The sequence below is a fragment of the Psittacula echo genome (assembly GCF_963264785.1).
Source record: "Psittacula echo genome assembly, chromosome: 2".
Classification (NCBI taxonomy): Eukaryota; Metazoa; Chordata; class Aves; order Psittaciformes; family Psittacidae; genus Psittacula; species Psittacula echo.
Window position 1 is genome coordinate 140,550,525 of NC_137737.1, and position 25,521 is coordinate 140,576,045.

The following is a 25,521-nucleotide window of genomic DNA, read 5'->3' on the forward strand; positions in this document are numbered from 1 at the left end:
ATTTCAGTTTACCTCAATTAAAATTTGATACTGAAATATTCTACCTAGGAAAAACTGAGTTTTTCTGCTTTGATGGCCAAAGTGTTTATAAACGTACACATTTTTTTCTGTTCCTCCTATTTCAGGGAAAATCCATATAATGCACTCTGAAAAGCTCTCATTGTCAATTGAGAAAGCTGTGTAGGGCAAGTGTATTTTACATAGAAAAATATAATTTGTATTTTAATGACACATATATAGATAAAGTGTTTAAGCAATTTACGTAGTTATGCATTTATATTTTTATCTATTTTAAGGTACATACATAAGATATACTGTATGTTCAGTATTTAAGCAAAACTGTTGTAACCTTGTCATAGGGTTCAACGTAAGTTTATAGTGTTCAGCTGTGTATGATCCCATCTGAAGATCTCCATTGTGCTAACCAGCATTCAAACACTGATAAGAGATTATTCAGTTCTCTGGAAAGCTTGCAGTTCATATTGTGAAACCAAAGTGACAAGAGTTTTAATCTACAAGTAAATTGAGCAAAACTATTATTTTCAATGTCAGAAATTGTGGTAAACTTTGTAAGAGGGGAAAGAAAGGGTAAGCAAGAGGGGTAAGAGTGCAGAGGGAGGAGGAGTACAAAAAGAGAGGAGGGATCTTGAGTACGTGGCTTACTGAATGCAATAAGAGACAGGAGTGAATGAAGAAGAGGGAAAAGAACATATATAGTAAAAGCTCTGAATATCATGCAGACTCCATCAGCAGGCAAGTCTTGCAGCACTCTCATGTTTACCAATTCACTTGTGAGTTATGGAAATGGCAGTTTCATATACATTTCTATTTTCCCTGAGTTCAAATGAATGCAAGGCAGAAGATTACTCATCTTTATGCAGATCTGGGAAGTGTCTGGTTGGGCAATAAAAAAAGAAAAAGCTAATTAACTCACCTACAAATTTAAATTTTACTCATGTGATAGTATGCAGGTATGTAACTTGTTTGATGTATTTGAATATTGAGTCTAATACAATACACTACAGTACTAGTTCTGATCTAATCTTGTTTCTCTTACTGTACGAGACATTAAATTAAGGTTGCCATCTCTTTTTATTTTGTTCAAGTATGCCTTAGCACTAGCGAGAATCCATATTGTGTGGTTTGCCTAGATTTGATTTAAATACCATGCTGTCTTAGTTATTTGGGACTTTTGATCTGAAGTTTTTCTCTCTGTTATATCTAATCAGTTGCCGAACAACTGACTCAAGTCAGGGAGATATGAGAAATGTAATTCTTTCAAAAGTACTCAAGATCTCTTGGCCTGTTGACTGTGAATGGGTTGTTCTGTAAAGCTCTTGAATAACAAGCTATATTTCAGTGCTGATAGAGCAGCATCAGGAACAAGGAGTGCCCACACAGCTCTGGCTGGCAGCCCTTCTCCCTTGGCTGCTCCCTGGGAGAGATCTGTGCCTGGTCTGGCCTGTGCCTGGCCCCAGCAAGAGCAGATAGTGAACCTCCTGCTGCTTTCTGGAAAGGCCTCTCATATATTGGTTGGATATGGGTTGTTTTGTAAAGATGTTACCACACACCAGCTCCTTCTGTCCTATTTGACAGTGCTCCTCAGGGGCCTTGCCTGGTGGCCACACGTGTCTGCACCTAACAGGACAAGCATGCAACATCATTTAAATACTTGGGTCATGTGAACACACTGATCATACCACATACGTATGGTTCTATGTCTCCAGTGACACAAGACAATGACCTTTTGGGTACATGAGGGTGAGGTCACATCACAAAGTGTCTTGCATGTTTTAAGCATCTTTCAATATGAGGGCAGTCAGACACTGGAACAGGTTGGTCAGAGAAACTGTGGATGCCCCATCCCTGGAAGTGTTCAAGGCCAGGTTGGACAGGGGTTTGAGCAACCTGGTCTGGTGGAAGGTGTCCCTGCCTGTGGCAGGGAGATTGGAACTGGATGATCTTTAAGGTCCATTCCAACCCAAAGCATTCTATGATTCTAGCCATTCAGCGCATCTTGAAGAAAATAATGTACAACAGTGTTATACATGAAAGCTAGAGGTTTAAAACCTGCAGTTAATATAGTTAATGAATGTATATACTTCCCTGGTTTATCCTATTGTGTTCCTGTTTTCAGATGGTAAGTGCCCATACAAAAAATCATGTACAAGCATTGATACGAGATCTGGGATCAAAACACTAATGTGCTGTAGACATCCTGTAAGTACAGTGTTCTGGAGCTGAGAGGCAGGGGATACTCAGGTGGCACCACGGAGAAACTGGTTGAAGTATAAAGGGTTCTTAGTTAATTTCTTAAGAAATTATGTTATTCAGTTGGTCAGCTAAGTATCTTCTTACATATCAGGCTTGAAAAGCATACAGATATCATGAGATAACAATACTATTCTATAGAAAGTTGTGATCATATTTATAGCAACTAGGCTTTTATAAACTGTGTGCTCATACTGAAGACAGTGAAGAAATGCCTATCAGTAACTGAAACTTTTTTCAAGTGTTTTGTAAAGCATAATTGTATTTCAGTGATTTTCTTAATTCGCATTTTATAACTAAATCTATGCCATAAGTTTTTCTGAAAGTAGGTCATCATAACTGTTTTCAGAACTGTGAATCAGACATAGAATAAAGGTCTTATAAGGTCCATTTTTACTTCTTTTCAAATTAGTATTATGCTATTTCTTGTTATTTGGCATAAATATTTGTGCAGTTCTGGTGTCGTCATCATAAAAAGGACATGGAACTGTTGGAACAAGTCCAGAGGAGGGCCACGAGGATGATCAGGGGACTGGAGCACCTTCCGTATGGAGACAGGCTGAGAAAATTGGGGCTGTTCAGCCTGGAGAAGAGAAGGCTGCGTGGAGACCTCATAGCAGCCTTCCAGTATCCGAAGGGGGCCTACAAGGATGCTGGGGAGGGGCTATTCATCAGGGACTGTAGTGACAGGACAAGGGGTAACGGGTTCAAACTTAAACAGGGGAAGTTTAGATTGGATATAAGGAAGAAATTCTTTACTGTTAGGGTGGTGAGGCACTGGAATGGGTTGCCCAGGGAGGTTGTGAATGCTCCATCCTTGGCGGTGTTCAAGGCCAGGTTGGATGAGGCCTTGGGTGACATAGTTTAGTGTGGGGTGTCCCTGCCCATGGCAGGGGGTTTGGAACTAGATGATCTCAAGGTCCTTTCCAACCCTAACTATTCTATGATTCTATGATTCTATGATAATATTAAGAAATTGACATGCAAAATACCACAAAGTTTTTTTTGTTCTGGTCTATAGTTCTTTTAGTATATTCAGGTAGGAACAGCTGTTTGGGTTTTTACAGGTAAAGAGTATGTTCTTTTGTTGTTATAGGTGGGAGTAAAAAGATTAACTATTGTTGTGTTCATTGTTATTCTTGTTGTTATTGTTATTATTACAATTACTATTATTATTATTTTACCTAACATCAGTATTTGGACTTCATTCAGCTATGGCTAGTTTATATTCTTCAGAATATATATAGTGCATAGTCTCTCCAGAGATAGAACTGAATACATCTGAAATATGAAAAAAAAGTAAGCATTTATTTTTCTTCTGACATACACAGGAGATGTATTTCTAAATTTCTAATTTCTAAATGCTTAGAAAATTGCTAATCCAGTAACTCTGCTGACCAAGACCATCAAGGTAATTTATGAGATTAAAATAATAGTTCAAGAAGTTGAAAAGGTCTGACCTCATTAACATAGGCAGTAGGAACTGATCTTTTCAGATTATTGTAGCAAGAGAATCCAAGTGTGTTCTCATATCCGTGACATGAAAAGATCTTCAGTGTTGCTCTATGGATCCCTGTTACAGGAAAGGAAAGAGCAAAAAAGATGCAAGTGTCAAGACCATGGGAATACAGAAAACATGAATAAAAATAGATGAGAGTCATTCTCTGGTTTCCATTTCATCTTAAAGGAGAGCTGTAATTTATTTCTTAGAAGTTCATACTCCTTTTAACAATGTGTATCACTGCTGTGATATTTCTTTCCTATTATTTGTTTTAATGAAAATTTTAGTTGTGAGGATATACAAGATCAGTATTTTGTGAACTTATTTGACACATTTCAAAGCAACTTATGGGGAAAAAATTCGGAAATTCCTACAATTTCTTTAACCTTGGAATCAAGCTAATGGGTGGATGACACAAAACTGCTTTTATTTAATGTATGTTTTACGTAAGGTAAGATAAGACTTAAGTAAAAGACAAAATGCTATAGTGTAGAATGGCAAGGTAAATCAGAATTTATTTTAGTTCTGGCTCCTGTACCTTTTTAGTGCTACAAAAAGTAGATAAAGGAATAGTCCCTACAACTAAGTCAAGCAAACATTCTTAGAAGCTAATATTTGGTGGGGTGGGAAGAGTTTATGTTGTAACCTTCAGGTCCTGATTCCACAGGCATTCTTCCTTGTGGAAAAGATGGTTTTCTTTACAGAGGAAAATGAAATATAAAGTGCAAATCCCAAGCAGTGTCTTAACAGTGTTTACTTAGCTATTCATACCTGGAATGCAATCCTTTCCCTGCAGGACAGCCCTGAGGAAACCAATGATTAAGTTTCCATACACGTGCAGACCTGTAACACTCTGTGTGTTAAAAGCCAAATTTTATATTCTGTATGGGTAGTAGGGTGAAACTATGGTCTAAAGTGCTGTACTCATAAGTAGAATAGTCTCAGTTATGTCTGTCATTAACCAACCATGTAGTCTGTAGATCAATTTCTTCAATTACTGGAATAATTGAGGAGACTGTGTTGGGAACATCAGTCTTGATCTTGTATGGAATTTCACATTCCTCAATTCAAAGTTCAGATTTATATAAAAAACAGTCTTGTACCACACATACAGTACCTATGTTTCCTACTAAAAAGATGATTAATCATTTCCAACAGTGGTAACTAATGAAGGAACAACATGAATGCCTTTCATTGTCTAAAATGAGATAGAATATAAGCAAATAACTTACTGAACTAGAAGTGTATGTGTTCTCATAATATACATTGTTATTTTCTATCCCTGAAATTAATTTATATGGCCAAAACTGATATCATCATTCACTACTCTTAATCTGGATATGTATTTCAATTTTTTTTAATCCTATATATAATTCAAGTGATTTGAAGCAAGCCATTTATTTGGGATTTTATTTCCTCTCCTATTTGAGACACAGATTGCTAATGTTAATAAATTGCTTTAATGTGTAGAATAATACTTGTATCAGTATTCCTGATGTGTGATCTGATTTAGTTTCAAAATAAACCCATATTACATTGATAGAAATATAGGATTAGCAGTTGACAAGCAATTAAGGCCAGTTTGTCCTACTGATCAGTTGGGAATTGTGACCTGAATCCTTTACCAAAGAGAAAATACCATTGTAATAAATACATTAGCAGGAGCATTAATCAGCTTTTAGTAAATAAACTCTGGAGAGTATGCAAATAAATAAATAGACTCTAATTGCACACTGAAAAGGCTGACTATGAAGGCTTTTAACTATATTTTACTAAAGTGATAGATTTCTTTATTTTAAATGGTTTTCTTCCACATGTAGAAAAAGACTAGGAAAGAAGGTAAAGCAGTACAAAATTTTTGCACCTCTCCTCAAGGGATTTTCTGTGGAGGAAGTAGGTATGTATTTGAGTCCTCATATTCATAAAGCTTATGTGAGAGAAGGATACAGTGAAAAGAAATACATAGCTGAGGTGTGGACTAGGTGATGACTTTGGACTAGATGACCTGCAGTGGTCCCTTACAACCTCAACTATTCTGTAATTCTGTGTTAGAACTGAACTCCAGGCAGTGCTAGCTATGATCTTGCAGAAGTCCTCTGGAAGACACTTCTCACACACAATGTGTGAGAAATACCTTATGCCATATATAAACAGAAATCCCAGGCACATGAGAAAGAAGTCCTGTGGTAAGAGTAGAAAGTAAGAGTAAAAGGTTTGATCTGGGGACAAAATCTACAGACAGTACACCAACTGAGAAATACTGCCCCAGTCACAAATTACTCCTTGAGCTTCCTCTCTGTAATAAGTACTTACCAACTCAGTGAGATACTCACCTGTGAAATGTCCAGCTGACTGTGGTAGAAATAAAACTAAATCCCCTGGTTGTAGGCATTTACATGAGTAAAAACCTCTACTTATATTTCCAAAATAATTTTCTGTGTTGCCAACCCTTTCCCTAAAAAGCAGCTTACTTACATACCTCTTGATCTCATTATTAATGGGAAAAAAGGAGAAAGCTATAAGTGAGATCAGAACGTTTAATTCGACCTTCCACACAATTTTCTTCTTTTCATAATTAGAGGTAAAAATAGAGAGAGAAATGTAGGGTGATCTTTCTTGGCAAGAATACTGCTAAGCTGTCTTTTCTTATTGGGAACAGAAAAATTCTTGTAAGATCCCTGCCAAAAAAATATACATATCATCAAAAAAACCTTAAAGCTGTTTTATTTGTTTTCACAGTAAACAAGTTTGTTCTTTGTGTTGTTAGATAAGGAGAACCCATCACAGGCCTTCCGGAATTAATACAATCTAGAGAGCATTTCTTTTTTAGGCTATGTGAGATCTATTCAACATAATAATTTAGGCATTCCTTAAGGAAACTTCAATTTGAATTGCGATGGATGGCCACATGCAAAGAGTGGTCGTCAACAGCTTAATGTCCAGTCCGAAAAGAGTAACGAGTGGTGTCCCTCAGGGATCGGTGTTGGGACCGGTCTTGTTCAACATCTTTGTCGGTGACATGGACAATGGGATTGAGTGCGCCCTCAGCAAGTTTACCGATGACACCAAGCTGTGTGGTTCGGTTGATATGCTGGAGGGAAGGGATGGGATCCAGAGGGACCTCAATACGCTTGTAAGGTGGGCTGATGCCAACCCTAAGAAAACTCTTACAGGAGAAATTATATTAACAACAGAGTAATTTACAATTAGCTAAGTGTATCAGTGATAATTCACAGAATATACACAAGCAACCAATGCATCAGGAAGCTGAACCCTCTACACACAAATTACTCTAAGCATTAGCATAGAATCATGTCTCTTATAAATCTTTATTTGCTTTACCGTGTCTTCTTTATTTTTTTTTTTTGGGTGCTAGCAAAAACTTCAGTTTGCAAAATCATGGATATATCCTCTTGGTTTCAATATATGAGAGATTCGGTTTCTGTTTCTCTAGAAATGTAATAAAAGAGAGCGGTAGCCAAAACTACATTTGTTGAGCAGAGTCTTGCAGCTGCAGTTTGTAAAGCTTACCAGACTTGCCCCTAAGGAAAAATGTGCAGGACCTGTGTTTTCTGAATGCTGATGTGCGTCAGTAGCTTCACATGCACAGAATTGCATGGAAATGCTCAAAATTAGATGGAAAATTAGGATAATAAGGCTGATTTGGGGGAATTTAGGCACACTTAGGGCTATAAGCTGGATTTTTCAGGTTTCTTTGGAACAAGATGCCAGATTCCTGTGCATTGAGGCACTTGTATCCTTTTTTAAACTTCTTTTTTTTTTTTTTTACTCATATCTGACTTTTGCAGTCTGTACAGAGAAGTGAGACGAACACAGGGGAGGATAAGAGAAGGACAGAAAAGAGAAGTTACCTGAGACCAGCAGAAGTCAATGGAGAGCCAGAATATAAACCTAAAACTTGTCAAGTCCCTGTTCCATGATTTAGCAACACAACAAAAGCAGAATTTGTGAAATCAGTTTTATGTCCTTCTGGGTATAAATTGTGCTTTTTAACTATGAACTAACCCAGGTTAATTTTTTATTTTTTTTTTTTAATTTGATGAAGTAAACCACATCCTTATACCATGTATAAAATTACAAACAATTACCAAATGCTTTGGCAATGTATAGTGAGGGTTTTGAAGGCAAGTACATCTAAATTCAGTGGAAACTTGAGAATCTAGCTCAAGGAGTGCACTGGTGAACTCTATATTTTTGCTACAGTTTTTTATGGTTTAGTAGTTTACAAGCGAGGAATTCCTCCAAGATTTTTTTTTTTTGTTTTTTTAATATCAGTACAAGTTGTATTATTGCATTTTGATTACTGCTTGAACAAATTGATAGGATTTTCTCTAATACTGTTAGGTATATGTGAGTTCAATTAAACTCTCCCTGCTCAAGGGAATATTTTAAAAGGAGCCAAAACCTGTCATTGAGAGCATGTCACAAAAGGAAGAATACATGCAAGTTGTTCCTAAACCATTCCTAATGGAGCATATTTAGGAAAAGGTGAATGATTCCTTAAGAAAGGCAAAGATTTATTTTTTTCCTCATCAGCTAAATAATTTGTGTAATGGTTCCTTGTGTAGCTGCATAAGATGATGCACAGATCCTTTGGGAGATATTTTTATTTGGACTCCTACATTTTATTGTGAAACAACCAAAACATAAGTCTCAGCACTGGGAAGGGGTTTGTCTTTTTATATCCGTTTCTTGTTTTCCCTATGCTTGCAAGTGCTTGTGTGAATGACACTGATTTTTTTTTTACTGACATGATCTTTTAATTACAGTATGAAATGTTAAACTGCATATGTTATCCTGTGTGAATTAAAACTCTGCTCCAAAAGTTGCATTCAGATTTTATCCCATTTTGGAACTACAGTACTCTAATACTTAGGTTTTGCCTTTGTCCAGGTACAACTTAGTGCCAGCAAAAATTATTTTTAGCTCAGTCTATGAAATCACATTGAGACTTAACTGAAAATATTCACAGTAATAAGTGCTCTTTTTGTTAATATTTGTGCAGTAAGACCTGTGAAGAACAGATTTGTACTGTGAAGGAAAAATTACTTCCCTCTGATTAACTAAATTAATTAATAGTTGCCAACATTACTTAGGTCTTTTTATGAGATGGATATGTTAACTATTTTTGAAAATGCTAAATTAATGCAATATTTTGTGTTAAACCTGCAGTTGTAAGGTAGTGCCGTATTTAACTAATATATGACAAGAAAAGGTAATATAGTAACATCTTACAAGATAAAACTGATTTTTATAGAAACTCTGTATGGTAGATGTTCTAAAATCTGTAAGTTACATATTCTAGTAAGGCAATTTTCTCCTTTCTTTTAATATAGCGTAAAATTATGCTATGATATATGAACAACAAAATAATTCTTTACAGATCTGTTTAACAACTAAATTTATTTACTCAGTGATTTCTGAATTTTATCAGTAACAGGATTTTTTTTTCAATAAGCATTCATAGAAATACTGACTTCATTAAATGCCAACATTTTATAATTTTGACATCAGTTTTTAATATTTGTTTTATTATTTTCAGTAAGAGTATGCAAGATTGGGAAATTTGAAACTTTAAACTCATGGTTTGGAATCCTTATATTGTGAAAATTCATGAATCCTACCTGAAAGGGTCTTCAAAACTAAAACAGCATCACTGTTGAATTCGAAGGTCTAGTTAGTAGCATTGTCTGTGTTTCACTAAAATGTGCTTTTTCTTGAATAGGGCAAAAAAAATCTTCCCCCTGCTACCAGCTGTATTTCCTTGTTGTGTCACTCTGTCTCAGTTAAATATGTCCTATTTGTTTCTGCAGTTTTCATTTCAGTTGGTTCCTCGGTGGAGTTTGTAGGCAACTGAAAGGTTTTAGTTCTTCATCTCTGTATATCATGAATTGCGTTACTTGACTGAAAATCGAGCTGCAGAGAATTAAAAAAAAAAAAAAAAAATCATTTATATGAACATTTGTAACTTAGAGGAAGAGAAAGGTTTAGGCAGACTTTTTTATTATTTGCCTGTTGTAAACACATTCTGATTTTATTTTTGAGGCTAAATATTATTTACAAATGTTGGAAATTAGCTGTGTACATGTGCTTTCTGTTAAACATATGAGTAGTTCCACTGAAGGTTGTGGTACATTTGAGGGATGCCGACCCTCACAAAAGGAGGAAAGACATATGAATCCACTTTTCACACTACAGCAATCCTGCTTTCTGCTTCAGCTATCTTTATTTGCTAAGACCACTGAAGGATGAGAACTGGAGAAATCCTTAAGCTGTCTTGCTGCTTCCTTTACTATACTTTGTGCTTAACTTCACCATCTTATCAATAGCCAAAGTCATGACTTCATCAGTAAAAGAACAGAAATGCCAGGAAGCATAGAAAATCACTTGCAGTTAAATAGGTGAAATACATAAAAGTCTGGAGAGAACTGCTCACTGTCCTGTTCCATCAGCTACCCATTGGCTGAAGACCATCCTGCTGTAAGAGTTACCTTTAAAAGTACCACTTTTCATCTAGCATGCAAGCTAAGAGACTTATATTCCATTCAGGTACCGACAGAAGCCAAGTGCTTGAACAGCCTAGAGGTCAGGCTGCATGCAAACTAAGAGATCAGTCACTTCATCAGCTTCCTTACAGAGAAGTCTGTGAGTGCTCAGTGCACAGTAGAAGTCATTAACTTGCATGCCTTTTGCTGTTCCATTTAAACAAGTGCTTTCATGCAGTGTGTTGGCAGATTAGACGAACTGTTGAACAGAACCCCACTGGGAAAAGGATTCTTTGCAATTTTGAAATGAATTTTCTCAGATGGTCCAAGCTGGATCTTGGCTTTTTGCCACCATGCTTGTCTCTTCTCAGTGGGCAGATGAATCTAATCAAGTGCCAGTTTTGTCCATGTTGCATGGTCTCAGCTTTCTTGGATTGACAAAGAAATTTTCTGTCGTTTGATTTTACCTTGGTTTGATCTGGCATTTGAAGCTATGAGGTATATATAGAGAGGAATCTGAAGGTCTCCTTCTGGAAGATCTCTAAAGCTCTCAACCAGTTAAGGTTATCACTTAAGGTTACATCTGTACAGATAAATAAAAAGAACAGGGTCTGTCTCTGGTTCTGAGAGCAAGAGCTGGCTGATGTCTTTATGGCTAACCTATCTAAAGATTTCCTCAGAACGGTATTGCCTCATCCCTAAGACCTACTGGAATCCTCCCATGATTGTGCTCTCTCCTCAACTGCTTTTTGGAAATGCTCTGCTGGCTTGGGTCAAAATAGTGGCAGGGAGTGGGCTAAGAAATCAAGAGGATGGATATAAGTCAGTGTCCTGCCCATGTAGACTTTGGTGCTATAAATATAGCCAGAGAAAATCAGTTTCATGCCATCACCACTCCAATGATGAAGGATTTATTTGCCTCTATGCACTTCCCATACATACTACCTTGGCTAATTACATAGAATCATAGAACACCACATTGGAAGGGAACTCATGATCATCTGGTCCAACCTTTCCTGGCAAAAGTAGTCTACAGGTCCAGTACCCTGTCCAGCTGACTCTTGAAAGTATTCCTCACTGTGGAAGAATTTAATCTACATTTGAATGAGTAGACCACTCAGATAACTAAATTTAGGAAAATAAGTGTGGACAGGACAGAAGTGGCTGAAATTACAGTTGGTGATTACACAAGGAAACACATTAAAAACATTGAACTTATTTTCCATTAATTTTTTTAGCATATCATCAAGAATTCTTTTCTCATCTGAAAATACTTTGTAGGTATCTAATTAGCCTCTTTTTTTTTTTCTTTTTTTTTTTTTTTTTTTTTTTTAGCTAATTTGCGTTGCTTCCCTTTAGCAGTGTTAACTGTGTTTTCCGGTTCCACCTTCAGCCCATCAGTTCCTGCTTTTTCTCCACCTCTCATCCTGAGTTATGGTAGGTCTGTCCACTGTTGAAATACCAGAGAAAGGAACACATTTTGCTGCTTTTTAGTCTCTGGTGCAGAGTGTTTGGATCTCACTGAAAGTAAGTAGCCTTGATATGAAAGCAGACATAAAAAGAGTGACCTCCTAGGAATTTTCTAATTCTAGAAAAGGACTTGGTAATTAAAAATATTAAGAAGAAACTGTTCTATCAGTTCTTATGAAAACAGAGGCCCATATGATACTGGTCTTAAATCAGTATGAAAGGAACTACATTTGAAAGTGAAGGATCCTTTTCTAAAAATACCCTGCTTTTATGCCTTTTCTGTTTGATAAATTAGGTACAGCCCATACTCACTAGCAGAACAATTACAAAAGGAAGAAGTAGTTCTTGAGGTAGCCATGACACAAAATGTGTAAGCCTTCATAATTTAAGAAGTGTCTGCTTAGGTGGCTTTTGGGTGCTAATTTGTGTGCTTGAGTTAAAACTGTGAATCAAAGATATAACATCCTCTTAGAAGATGTAAAACAGCCTCCTGGCAGTAACCTTGCATGCGATTCCAAGATACAGGACCATAGTGAGAAAGCACAAGCAAACAAAAAAAATATAAGTCTGATTAACAGAAAATTATAGAATCATAGAATGGTTTGGGTTGGAAGAGACCTTAAAGATCACCTAGTTCTACCCACATTGTCATGGGCAGTGATACCTACAAAAGCACTTTTGATAATTGTTGGTATCAGACCTGCTAAATCTTAGGTGCTGAACAAAGACACCCTCTTTTGTGCCCTTTTACTCCCTCACAGCAACTGGAGGTCATGCTTTGCAGTGAGTTTGTTTGATCTCAGTCCTGTGAGCATACCTCAGCGGGCAGACAGAGCTGGTCAGAAAGTCCCAGCTGGAAGGACCTGTTTCCCTGCACCTTGCTGAACATGTGGTAGGGACTCAAGACAGTGGAAAAGGGAATGACCACATTACTTGATGCTTTAGTCAGCTGAAAACCAAGTACAATTTCTTATAATGTCAGTTATGTGTGTTATCTGGGCATTTGGTAGGAGCTCAGAATATAACCAAAGCCTCTGTGGTCTCTGTAGTGGAATCACAGTAATAAAAATAGATGCATTTCTCTGTTAGTTTCACCCAATCCAAAGGAAAAAAAAATCATCAGTCTGACTTGAACTCAACAGTGACTCCTCAAATCTCAAGAGACAACACTCCCAGCACAGTCTTCTGCAGCTGCCCAGTCTGTATTCTCTCTCCACTTTCCCCTCTCTGTATATATTGCAAATTTACCCATGTTCACAATTTCCATATGATTACTGAAGTTCCCTTTCACAACTAACTTCTTCTGTTTCAAATCTTTTCTCCTTGATAACAAAGCCCATCCTTGGTCATACTGAATTCAAAAGGATAACTACTGCACCCATTATTTGTCTTTCACTGGCCTGTTCATGTAGCTGTCTGTGTCAAAAAAACCTTTTCCTAGGGTGTGGATCTTGCAAATGGCAGTCCAGGAGCCTTTATGTCCCTGCAGATTTTCATGAGTATCACCAGAACTCTGGAGGCATCAGGGTTTGTGTCTGCAGACTCCTTTATGTGGCTTGGGCCAAAGATTTTACTGGGTACTTGGCTACAGTCATCGTTCTAGTTCAGTCTCATCTGGCTAGCCTGAACTGCTTGAGAGAGGTTTCTTCCCTTCCAGTTGAAATTTGGCAGTTATGATCAGTGATTTCTCCTAGTCGAATCTAAAATTTAATTGCATGATTTGCATCAAATCCCAGATAAAGGTGTTTTCTCATTAAACATATCTTTGACTGTCGTTTTTTTGTTGTGCACCTGAGAAGCAATTGCTCTTATTTTGTCATTCATTTACATATCTTCACGTAACATTTCAGTTCTCTCAAGGCCTGTTTACTAGCTTTCTCCAACAGGTTTCTGGCTTTCTCTGTTTTTCTTTTTTGCCTGTTTGCCAACAACTTAGCCACTAATTTTACTTAACCCTGGTGCAAAATTTTACTTATCTTCAAAGACCTTCCTAGTTAGGAACACACCATATGTTTCTTCAGCACTGGTACTAGCCATGCTGATAAGAGAGGATATTGAATAATTGGACCTTTGTTTTTCCTGATATGGTCATTTTTATTTTCTTATGTTCAGTCCATATCTGTTTCTGGTTTGGGACATTAAAAATGCAGTCTGATTATTAGACTACATGGGTATTGGAAATCAGATGTTTGTGGGATTTATCCAGCATGGCAGATTCAGCTCTTTAAAGAAACATCTCTTGTTTCCTCACTGAAGAATTTGTCTATTACAAGTTTCATCTGGCTTTCTGCAAAAGTCTGAGTAGCTCATATCAAAGCTGGTTTTCATTATCTCAGTTAAACAGTTTAATATTGTGTTAAACTATCTGTCTTTAATCTTGTTTAAGAATACTTGACTTTCCCCTAAGAACAGTATTCTAACCATCATCTTAGCTTAATTATAAAAGATTTTAAAGCACAGGGGTGTATAACTAACTCAGCTGATTTCTATGCTTACCTGATATACTTCTATGAAACCTCAAATTCAATGCTAATCTAGAGAGGTTCTTGGAGTAACTCCATATTTGCACAGGTGCAAAGCAAAGCCACAGTTTAACAGTGCAGTCTGTGCCTTTCTGTTACATATCACTTTTTGCAGAGTAAAATAAGGTTTAAATTAAAATTTTAAACATTCTCTAAATATTTACAGGAAAAAAATATTCTCGTATAGTCATTTGTCACAATTGTGCTTAGAGAATTTTTTTCCTTTTTTCAGGTGTACAGAGCTGACTCATCTATTTATTAAATGACCTAAATGGATCTAAAGATATTCCCAAACTAAACACAAAGATATTAAGATTATTAAATATGGTGGGACTGAATGAGGGTAGCATACAGAGAAAATTAGAAGTTTATTAACTATATTAAAACATTAACTAAAGGCCCAAGTTGTAAAATGAAGAAAAGAGTCAACTGTCTGGTGCACTGCATAACAGGCAGATGTAAAAAACTGTATTCGAATAACTTATTTGCATTTGAGGGTTGCTTCTATTCTAACTGAATTTGGTAGAGCTCTCTAAACAAGAATGCTGGTGTAGAATCCTGATGAAAGCCTGACATTTGTTAAAATCCACAAAAGATTATTTTAGAAAGTAACAATGGCCACTATTCATACAAAAAAAAAAAAGAAAAGAAAAAAGAAAAAAAGGAATTTTAATTAACAAAATGTGCATCTATTTTATTTTGCTTCTGAGACAAAAGGAGTGGGGTAGGGGAGGAAGAAATAAGCAATGAATTATTGCTTGACTTTTAGGGTTCTGAGAACCCAGAGTTCCTGACAGATCCCTCCAGAAGTGGGAGAGTTTCTAAGGTCCTCTGCAGAACAGCTTCTGTACTATTCAGCTGAAATTTATGGAGAAAGACTGATCAGTCATATATTTTTAATAAAAACTTAGTTATGTTGAATATTAGAGGGTTATTTTAACATATCATTTCTATAGAACAATATTTTAAGTTAAATAGATGTTTTCTGTTAGATATGGCAAACAGATGGGCTGTCATCCTGATTGCTTTTTTCAGTCTGTCATCAACTCCTACACTTTCTGCAGTATAAAACCATTGAAATATGATCTAGACACAAGCGTGTGTCAATATACACAAGATAGAATTTGTTATATATATGTCTGTGTGTATTTTTATATATGAATATGAATAGGCATGTGCATATAGACAGACACACAAGTGTGTACTACAAAAAGAGCAGTCAGAGAATGGCCAGGCATCTCCATCTGGGCTGGGAGGTCGGAGGCAACCTGCCTATTTAATCTCTCTCTAAACTGGCCCATGGGCTTCTTGGTGGGTAAGTCAGAAGAAGTTGTGAGTTGCACCACTGTACACTCTTTTGAGTTCAAAACTTGATATGCCTTTACTGTATTAGTACAGAAAGGTTTGAGAACCTCTTTTACATAGCTGACAGTCACCAGCAGTATCAGTCATTTGGGATTACGTTACCTGCTAGGTTTGGTTCTATTATTTTTGTGGCTGTATGTACTTTCTAATTGAGTCCATAGGTTTTCTATTTTCAGTTAACATTGGTTGTTAACTGCTGCAGGACTAGAAATCCATTCATTTGCCATAGTTGATACTCTGGTTTTGCAATCTGCTACAATCAGATTATTTCAAATTTTTATATATTGACTAAAGAGGGAGGTTAGGCAGCTGGCTTAAACTAGGCTCCTACTTTAAATACGCAAAAGTGAAATGAGATGAATCTTGGTGCATGCCAGTGCCATGCAGCATAGCAGGGTCACAACTATCTTAGCTGACTTCAGACAAACAAGTGACATATAAACTATGTAGCCTGGCCAAACCCAGCACTGATGTAGTTTCCAATACCCAAGCTGGAACTGAAGTACCAGCTCCATTGTGCTGCATAAGTAAACACATTATGTCACACAGCATGAATTGTTCAGATACTCTTTTTTTATCTTTACTTTCTTTTTAGTTAGAGGCTGTTTCCTTCTCTAGCCTGGAGAAACACCTTTGCACTCATCACTACCAGTGGGGACTGCCATGAACCTTGAAAAAGCAAACAATTACTGGATTTCTGTGCTGTTAAATGGACCTCTTTTTCTTAAAATTGTAGCAGTGATGGAATTTATTTAAAATAGGTAATACAAGGATGTAAAGGCACACATTTCACTTGCTCTTCCACTTAGCCCTCACTTCAGTAAGCCACTAGTGCAATGGAAATGGATACAATCTCTTATTATATATAGGTAGGCAAAGATTAGTGGGACGTTACTTGCTAATAATTTGAAATATTGTATGCTGATGGAGATTATCCAGATAGCAGAAAATTTTTGCTGCTGACTTTCTGGGGATGGTGTAAATTTGGTGCTATTTCTTTCTATTCTGAAGGTTGTGGTTTTCATCTGCTGTGCCTTTCAGACTGTAAGCTCTTTTGAGCAAAATCTCAAAAGTATTTTTCTATATTCACGTCCAAGCTTTCTTGGTCTTCTAGCATTTAGTTGACTAAATATGACAACACAAATTAGCTAGCTGATTTTGACATGCAGAAAAATAGCAAATATAGCATAATCCACAGAAAATTGATCACCATTGTGAACATTATTCATGAACTATGCTTATGGGTGCTTTTGCAGATGAACAAAAGTGGCTTGAGGTTGACATCAATGATCTTCCCCTCACCTCTTCTATTTTCAGTCATTTACACTTCAGGTGACAGCCTAAATTATTCCTGAAAGATATTGAACCACATATATGAGGAAACTTTGGAAAATATATTTTTAGATCATCTCGGATGAGACACCTTACTAGCTGGAGAAGTAAATTTTATTCCTTAAAGGCCAATATAGGCAAAGAAGCTAAAGTTGTCCAGCGTTTTTCAGAATCCAACACAGGCCATGCTTGGGGACAAACTTACATCAGCACATCTGGTCTTCAGTCAGTATTAGTTAATACTACTACTTAGACATCCAGAGGGACCTCAACACGCTTGTGAAGTGGGCTGATGCCAACCTTATGAAGTTTAACCATGACAAGTGCAAGGTCCTACACATGGGTCAGAGCAATCCCAGGCACAGCTACAGGTTGGGCAGAGAAGAGATTCAGAGCAGCCCTGCAGAGAAGGACTTGGGGGTGTTGGTCGATGAAAAAATGAACATGAGCCGGCTTCAGTGTGCGCTCGCAGCCCTGAAAGCCAACCGTATCCTGGGCTGCATCAAGAGGAGCATGACCAGCAGGTCGAAGGAGGTGATCCTGCCCCTCTCCTCTGCTCTCGTGAGACCTCACTTGGAGTATTGTGTGCAGTTCTGGTGTCCTCAACATAAAAAGGACATGGAACTGTTGGAACAAGTCCAGAGGAGGGCCACGAGGATGATCAGGGGACTGGAGCACCTCCCGTATGGAGACAGGCTGAGAAAGTTGGGGCTGTTCAGCCTGGAGAAGAGAAGGCTGCGTGGAGACCTCATAGCAGCCTTCCGGTATCTGAAGGGGGCCTACAAGGATGCTGGGGAGGGACTCTTCATTAGGGACTGTAGTGACAGGACAAGGGGTAACGGGTTCAAACTTAAACAGGGGAAGTTTAGATTGGATATAAGGAAGAAATTCTTTATTGAGAGGGTGGTGAGGCACTGGAATGGGTTGCCCAGGGAGGTTGTGAATGCTCCATCCTTGGCAGTGTTCAAGGCCGGATTGGACAGAGCCTTGGGTGACATGGTTTAGTGTGAGGTGTCCCTGCCCATAGCAGGGGATTTGGAGCTAGATGATCTTAAGGTCCTTTCCAACCCTAACTATTCTATGATTCTATAATTCTACTTCTAATAACAAGAGTAATAGTAGTAACAGCATACTAGTCTATGGAATTTTAGTGTTTTCTGCCTGTTATTCTCAGTCCTTAAATATGAAATTATGAAAAGATGTCCAGTGAGGCCTTGCTTGCAATCCTATATGAATGAAAAGTTTCTAAGAGTTTCAAGTTGTACATACCAATTAAAACTTAACATATGGTGTTTGGAATCACATTTGAACTCATTAACATAGCAATAGTGTGCTTTACTGGCTTTCAACAGCTAGCATGAAATAGTGACTCTGAAGCCAGATTAGTTGTTTGGCAAGATAACTTCATATTTTGTACCTGCAATCCAGTTTCTGCCTGGCAGTTGTAAATATGTAATTGTGCCATATCTGAGAGAAATAGGTTTCCTCTGTATTACAGCATTAAAACACACAGGGTTGTTCTCTGGCACCAAGTTCATTTGGCACAGAGTTACCTACATCCATACTGTGATACTCTGCCACCCTCCAAAACAGCCCTTTGTAAGTGATTTCTGGCCCATTTTAACTCCTGAACCACAGCTTTATTGGAGGTGTTCTAGATTTTCAAGCCGATACTGTGCTATAGACTCTTCTAAAAATGTAACAGTAAAATAATCTAGTTCCCGTGCATCGGAATGTGACTTGATATTGTATCTACTCATGTAGACATAACTGTGGATTACCAGAATAAAAACAAATGAAAGAGGAAAAATAAAATTGTTTTTCAGCAGCAGTGGTATTTTGGGATACACTGATTGCTTTATGGTGGCTGAAGAGACACTGCTGTGACTCAAATACCATGGAAATGAGAGCAGTGTAATGACAACAGCACACATTCCTCTACCAGAAATACAAACAGTGTGAAAACTTACAAAATGAAACTAAAATTTGTGATTTTGTCAGTTAAACAAGACACCTAACAAGGTAGCTAAAAATATGTTTTTCTTCTTGATCACTTAGACTTTGCTTGGGCAGTATTTTTTTACTGTTATTTCTGGGTGGATCCCAGTGCCCATCAACTGACTCTGATTCTCGTCAATGAGTTTAGAGTTGACCATTAAAATTAAGGTGTTTCATTAGTGAACTAAGTTCTTTAAACACGGTCCCCTTGTAAAATCTGCATTAAGACTTAGAGTATTCACACCATGTGGATGACTTTCTGGCAAAGAACAGCCATGTGCCCAGATCAGCAAGTGCCTACGTGGAGTTCAACATGAACCAAGGAACAACAAAAGGTGAAGGAGGATAGGAGTGAGGCACTGGGAGTAAGAATCCCAGCAAGATAAGAAGGAGCTGAAATTTACTGAGTTGCTAATTGAGGACTGTTGGAAAACTTTGAAGGTCAGGTTCTCACACCTGTGCTTAACCAATTATATGTTAGTTGTTAAGGGCCTTAAAGATATGTATCCAATCACAATGGGCCAAGTTAGTGTAAACAACTTTAAAAAACAGTATATAAAGAGTTAGTTTTCTATAATAAATGGCTTTGTCTGATCACATTGATCTCTGACTGAGTCCATTCCATGACAATACCACATATATTTGGCCTTGTAAGAAGTGAAATTTTTTTGTCCTCATTAAAATGTTGAGGCTTCCATGGGTGTTCTAACACTTTCAGACTTTAGAGATTCCCATCTACCACACAGTACTAACCGTAAGGATGTAAGTGGAAGTTAGGATGGCTGACCAGTGGAGCTGGTTACCTGTGGAGTATACAGTGCAGGCAATATGAAAGAGCATGATTTACAAAATAGATATAGCAAGTCTCTGCAGGGCTTTGCACAGCAGAAGGAGCCTCAGAAAACCTCTTGTTCTGCACTGAAATAATGCATAGGACTGTTTCCAGTAAATACAGTCTGTGATCTCAAGAAAAACAGATAATGGGCACAAAACTTTGCAAAATCATCCCTGCTTACTATACATTAACCTTCTGCAGGTTCTATCAAAATTACATTACAGACTTGCAAGACAAATGTCTCTTTACAATGCTGACATTTGGACTCACCAAAGATTTCACCACTTGATGATAATGTAATATTCTTATACGGCAAACAAATCGAATCAGACCTGCATGGCAGCAGTGATGTCCTCAGCAAACTGCGTGCTCTCTAGACACTGCAGTCCTTCAGTGCAGCGAACAGTGCATGACAGGTACAGACTTTACTTTTCATCCTGTTGTTTTCATTTGACATTTTCACATGCTGTTTGCAGTGTTCATCTCAGTAGGGGCTTTTCTTTTTTCTGGAAAAATTCAAGCATAAAGATCATTGTGTGCTTTTCCACAGTATATCTTCTTAAGTAACATTGGCAGACTGCTGCATCAACACAGGTGCATTGACCAGCTGCATTCGTTGTGCACTACAGCGTGTGCCACAGGCTACTCCATTGCCAATAGTTCCGAGCTGGTTTTGTCCCTTCTATGCAGAAGACTCAATTATAGAGAGAAACAGATCATGTTTCATGAAGTTACAGTTTCAGAAACTAATTACACTGTCCTCATCTAAGATGTTTTGAAAACCTTCAGTGAAGTACACAGGCAGCTGATTTGAGAGTATACATGAATAACTGCAGCTCGTTTCTACATGGGTCTGATGAATTATAAAGAAGGTTACTCTCAGAGTCAAAACAGCAGATTGGGATCTAAGTAGAGAGAACAGATAGCCTCCATGTATGCATTTAATACACCCACACCCCAAAAAAACCCAAAACCAAATAACACTTGGTTTGAGTTTGTTTGGTTTTATTTTTTTTTTTTTTAACAGCTTTATATGTTTCCTGTGAGTTTCTTTCTCTAAAATACCTTTTCCTTAGAAGAGCATGTACATTTTTTTTCTGTGCTCTTTGCTTCTTACCCTGATGAAGCATTATGAAGTAATATGTTTTGCTAAACTCTATGACACCTTGTGGTTTGCAGATTACCTTGTGATCATGAAGGTGTGAAATTATTTTAATCAAAACAGAAATACTCAGCTGTGTAAGGTTTTTCTGCTCCAATTCTGACCTCTTGGTTACTTGTGAGCTACCTATACTGCATTGCTGCATGCTAGCCCATTAAAAGCTCCCTTTGTTATTTAAGAAAATTATGACTTTATTTTGATTTTGTGGTTTTATCATAAACTTTGGAGGGGAAAGTTAAATATATTTAAATAAGAAAAGACAGCTTTCACATGTGACTAATATTAGCATTAAACCAAGAGATACAGATTGCCTTCATGTTCATTACAGAAGGCAATGCCAACTGCGGGACAAGCAATGCTACTATGTTGTTCAAGAAACTAAACCTGTATCTCTATGGGTGTGAAAGCAGCCTATGTTTCCAGGAAGAAAAATCCTACTACTTTTCCATTTCTACATTTTAAAACATAATTTATGTTTAAATTCCCAATTTCATTTTCAGAAACTGAAATCTGTGGTTTTGGAAGAGACATAATGGAAGCAATTTCCTTCATCTTCAAATCTGTATTCTCTGAAAATGTGCAAGACTTTGAAATGATCCCTTACAGGGCTAAATTACTTAAAAGTAGAGTTCTGAGGGCACAGACTGTTAAGGCAATGGGAGCAGTTTTCCAGTGTAGGAATACTGGAATTGGGTACCAGCGAATAAGTCCTAATGTGGGCATGCAAACCAAGCAGTTCTACGAGAATCCTGTTTTGCTGATATAGCGCTCTTGCACTAACAACTAGGGAATTATCCTGGAACATTTGTCGGTCAGCAGAGCTATTTTGGTAGAAATCTGTACTGTGTACCTAGTTTGATATTTGGGGTGGAGTTGACCTTATAGTAGAATGTGCCAAAAGAATTAAGAGAATGGCAAAATTTACTGTTACCACATAAGCAGATGGAAAAGTGTGGCTGCATTCTCTAAGACTGCTTAGTAGGGAATGCTCAGAAAATCTAAAATTTATTGATTAAAAAAAAAACAACCAACCCCAGAATCTAGAAAACCTATATCTGATTGCTGGACATAGAAGCAATGTAGGAATGGTCATTGTGTCAGTCCCATTCCCAAATATAAAGATGTGTTTATTAAATTCAGAATCCCATTATTGGCTGGCTGTATTTAGAGCAGGTCGGCACTGAAGATCTGTGCCACAAATTCATGTTGCATGACATTTTTCAGTAATTGCTTAATAGTAAGCATTTGGTTTTCTAGTTCGGTAGATAAGCCACCAAAATATTTTATAATATATCCAACTCTACAAATAGACTTGCCTCAGGACAGTACATACATTTATAGCAGATGTTTGACCTTGTTCTCTTTGACCTGGATTCTTACATTGTACCGTTCTTTCAGCAAGCTATCAGAAAATGTTAAAGCAATATGATACCTGGAAGTCTTGATACTGCACATTGAGATGGGAGTTTGGATGCAGTTCCTTTAACAACAATTTGATTCATTTGCAACTGGTAACACAAAACAATTAGTAGCAGTTAAAAGTTAAAAACTCAGGGTAGTAAACTTGTTTTTTGCGGTCAAGGCATGTGTCCAGATTGCTAGCAATTAGAATATTTGTATAATGCAACCATTAGCAACTGTTTGAGGACAGCCTCCCCAAATCCCAGAATCCTGACAATTTATGGCTTTCTTATCTCAGTTCTTTGTCTCTGTTTTCATTATTCCTTTTAAACCTTTACTTTAAAGAAAAAAAAAAACAAGAGAGAGAAGAATATTGAGGGACCTTGGATGGGATTGTGATCCAGTTCTTTGCCACAGATCTGCTGAATAGGTGTCTTGTATTGCAACCTCTAATTGGGATAATTCGGAATCAGCTATGGACTGGGGAATATTTGAAGTGATTTTCTTGGTAGAGGCCAATTTTATCAATGACATGACAGTAACAGGTTTTTTTATGTATTGTGTTACAGTACATAAAGTAGTTCAACTGTTTATAACCGCTGTGGCTGCTAGGTCTTGCTCAGTGCTGTGAGGCTGAGCAATGTGGGGCCCTGGCACTGTGGCACAGCCTCCAGGGCACAGCCAAATTCCCACCAGGCCACACATCACCAGCAAAGTGCTCCATTAGCACCTTTTTTGATGCAGTGTGTCAACCACCCCTGCGATGGCCATGTCACAATGGGACATCAGGCCTCTGTGTCAGAGGGGAGCTCCCAGCTTCTGGTGAAGTTGGAGCTTAGGGGGAAGTGGCAGAGGTGCTTACCCTCCTGTCTGGGGAGAAAAACAAGAACAAACTGCTTGAAAGCTTGCTGGCTCCTAAGCAGGTGTTATTTCTTCTACAAAAGATACTTCTAAAGGGATTACTTACAAAAGGAATGTTTATAAATGGGAGTGAAAGTAGGTTAAACAGATGTTGCAAATCAGTTGCACTTCTTTGAATATGTATTCTGCAGTTTGCCTGTATTTTTGTAAATATCTCCCAGTCGACCAAATGTTGTTTTCCCTTTCTTTGCATCCTCAACACCTTTTTTATTCAGCTGTTTTTATGTAAGTCAGCAGTAGCTTAGCTGAAATATAATGAACATTAACTTTTTTTTTTGCATCCAACTTCTCAAAAGCAGTCATGAATTATTACTTAATCAAGACACAGACATTTACTTTTCTGCCATATCTTACACTGATAAACATGCTGAAGGAAGTTATTTTGTCTGCTTTTGTCTTTATAGATAGAAAATTATAAAGTCACCAATTCTCTTAAAGCAATTGCTTCAGCATGTTTTATTGGGTTTTGCCAATTACATGATAATTGTATATTAGAGTTTTATTATTATTACTATCATTATAATTTATTTTAGAGCTGTTTGCTTTATAGCCTTTTTAGAGTAAACTGTAAACAAAAGTAGTTCAGTCTGCAACTGGAATATGCTGTAATGTGGTGTAGTGCTACTGCAAATGCAAAGGGTAATTTTAAAGGAAATGCTTGAGGCATTGCAGGCTAACCAGGCATCCACTTCATGCTGGAGTGGCTCAGCAGGTCTCTGTAATCGATGCCTGCCCATGGGCGTGCCCGTGGCATATAAGGAAGGTGTCTGCTGTGGCAGCTCACCCTTTTCATAACCAGCAAAGAGTCACAGATATGTTGGAAGGTGACAACCAGAGAAACGTGAACTTATGTAGAATGACCACCTAAATACACATTTTGGAGTATGACGTGAATAAGACATCTAAAAGATGTTAAAGCCTCTACAAGTTCTCATGAACATCATTTATGGCTACTTCTGAGGAAAAGAGAATTTATGTTGTTCTAAAATAAGTGCCTATGCTGTCATATGAAACGTGTTATTAGGAATAATAGATTATAGGTATCTAGTAATGAAAAATTGTGCATACTGTACAAATAGCTGTCAAAACTCACTGTTTCCCTGTAGATCAAGTGATGATGGGTTCCATCTCGAAGTGCTGAAGTTCTGATTAGTTTTCATTCCTTAGGAAAGCATGAACGTAATAGTGTTGGCTGTTTACAATCTCTTGTTATTGTCCAGGAACAAATATTTCTTTCCAAATATCAACTCAAAGAAATATGCTCTGGGGCGTGACATGTTCTTCATGAAGCCTTTCAGTTGGCTTCAAGCTGCCATTCTGTCTGCAAAGTTTGTAAGATCAAACCCTAAGTATAGTTTATCATTATTTTAGGGGATTTAAAGACTTCTGAAAGCAAGCTAAAAGAAATACCACATTTACTATCATTATTGCCTAAAAGGCCAGGAAGTGAACAACAGCCATGTGCAAGGCTTAATACCGCTTTTGCACTGTCATGAACTATATTACAAAAAGACTGTTACAGTAACTAGTACCTCTTTTTAATGATGTCCAGTGCTGTAGTTTCTGATCATTTTGTGGGGAAGGTTGCCAAATACTATAGACTTGAGTAATATAATGTACTGGATAAACAGAAAAGAAAGATAATGTTAAATAGTAGTGAGGAAAATATGGAAGTAAAATTGAATCAAAAATTATGTATCCAGCTATGCGCAAATCATAGAATCATAGTCATAGAACCATAGAATGGTTTGGGTTGGAAGGGACCTTAAAGATCATCCAGTTCCAACACCCCTGCCATGGGCAAGGACACCTTCCACTAGACCAGGTTGCTCAAAGCCTTGTACAACCTGGCCTTGAACACTGCCAGGGAATGGGGCATCCACAACTTCTCTGGGAAACTTGTTCCAGCATCTCACCACCCTCACAGTAAGATTTTCTTCTTAATAGCTAACCCAAATCTACCCTCTTTCAGCTTAAAGGCATTCCCCCTTGTCCTATCATCCTATTATCCTGTGAATGCAGAAAAGATAAACCCACGTTTGCTAAAGGAGGCAGGTGTGCTTTACAGAAAAACAGCATGGCTTAAAAGTAGACGAGCAGGATTTGCCTGTTACTTGTGGGGCTGATTGATCACCAGATGCTGGCCGATGGACAGAAGCAGAAGCAGTGGTCTCAGACTGAAACACAGGAGGCCCATATAAACAACAGGAAATACTTTTTCACTGTGAGGGTGGCCG

At 37.6% G+C, this 25,521-nt stretch overlaps 1 protein-coding gene across 27 annotated transcripts in view; it reads left to right on the forward strand.

Annotated features, from left to right (window-relative positions):
- The window catches only part of RIMS2 (regulating synaptic membrane exocytosis 2), a gene marked incomplete at both ends in the record, with an annotated part of 479,054 nt that overhangs the window by 433,896 nt on the left and 19,637 nt on the right, over nucleotides 1-25,521 (forward strand). The gene's annotated exons all lie outside the window — the stretch shown is intronic.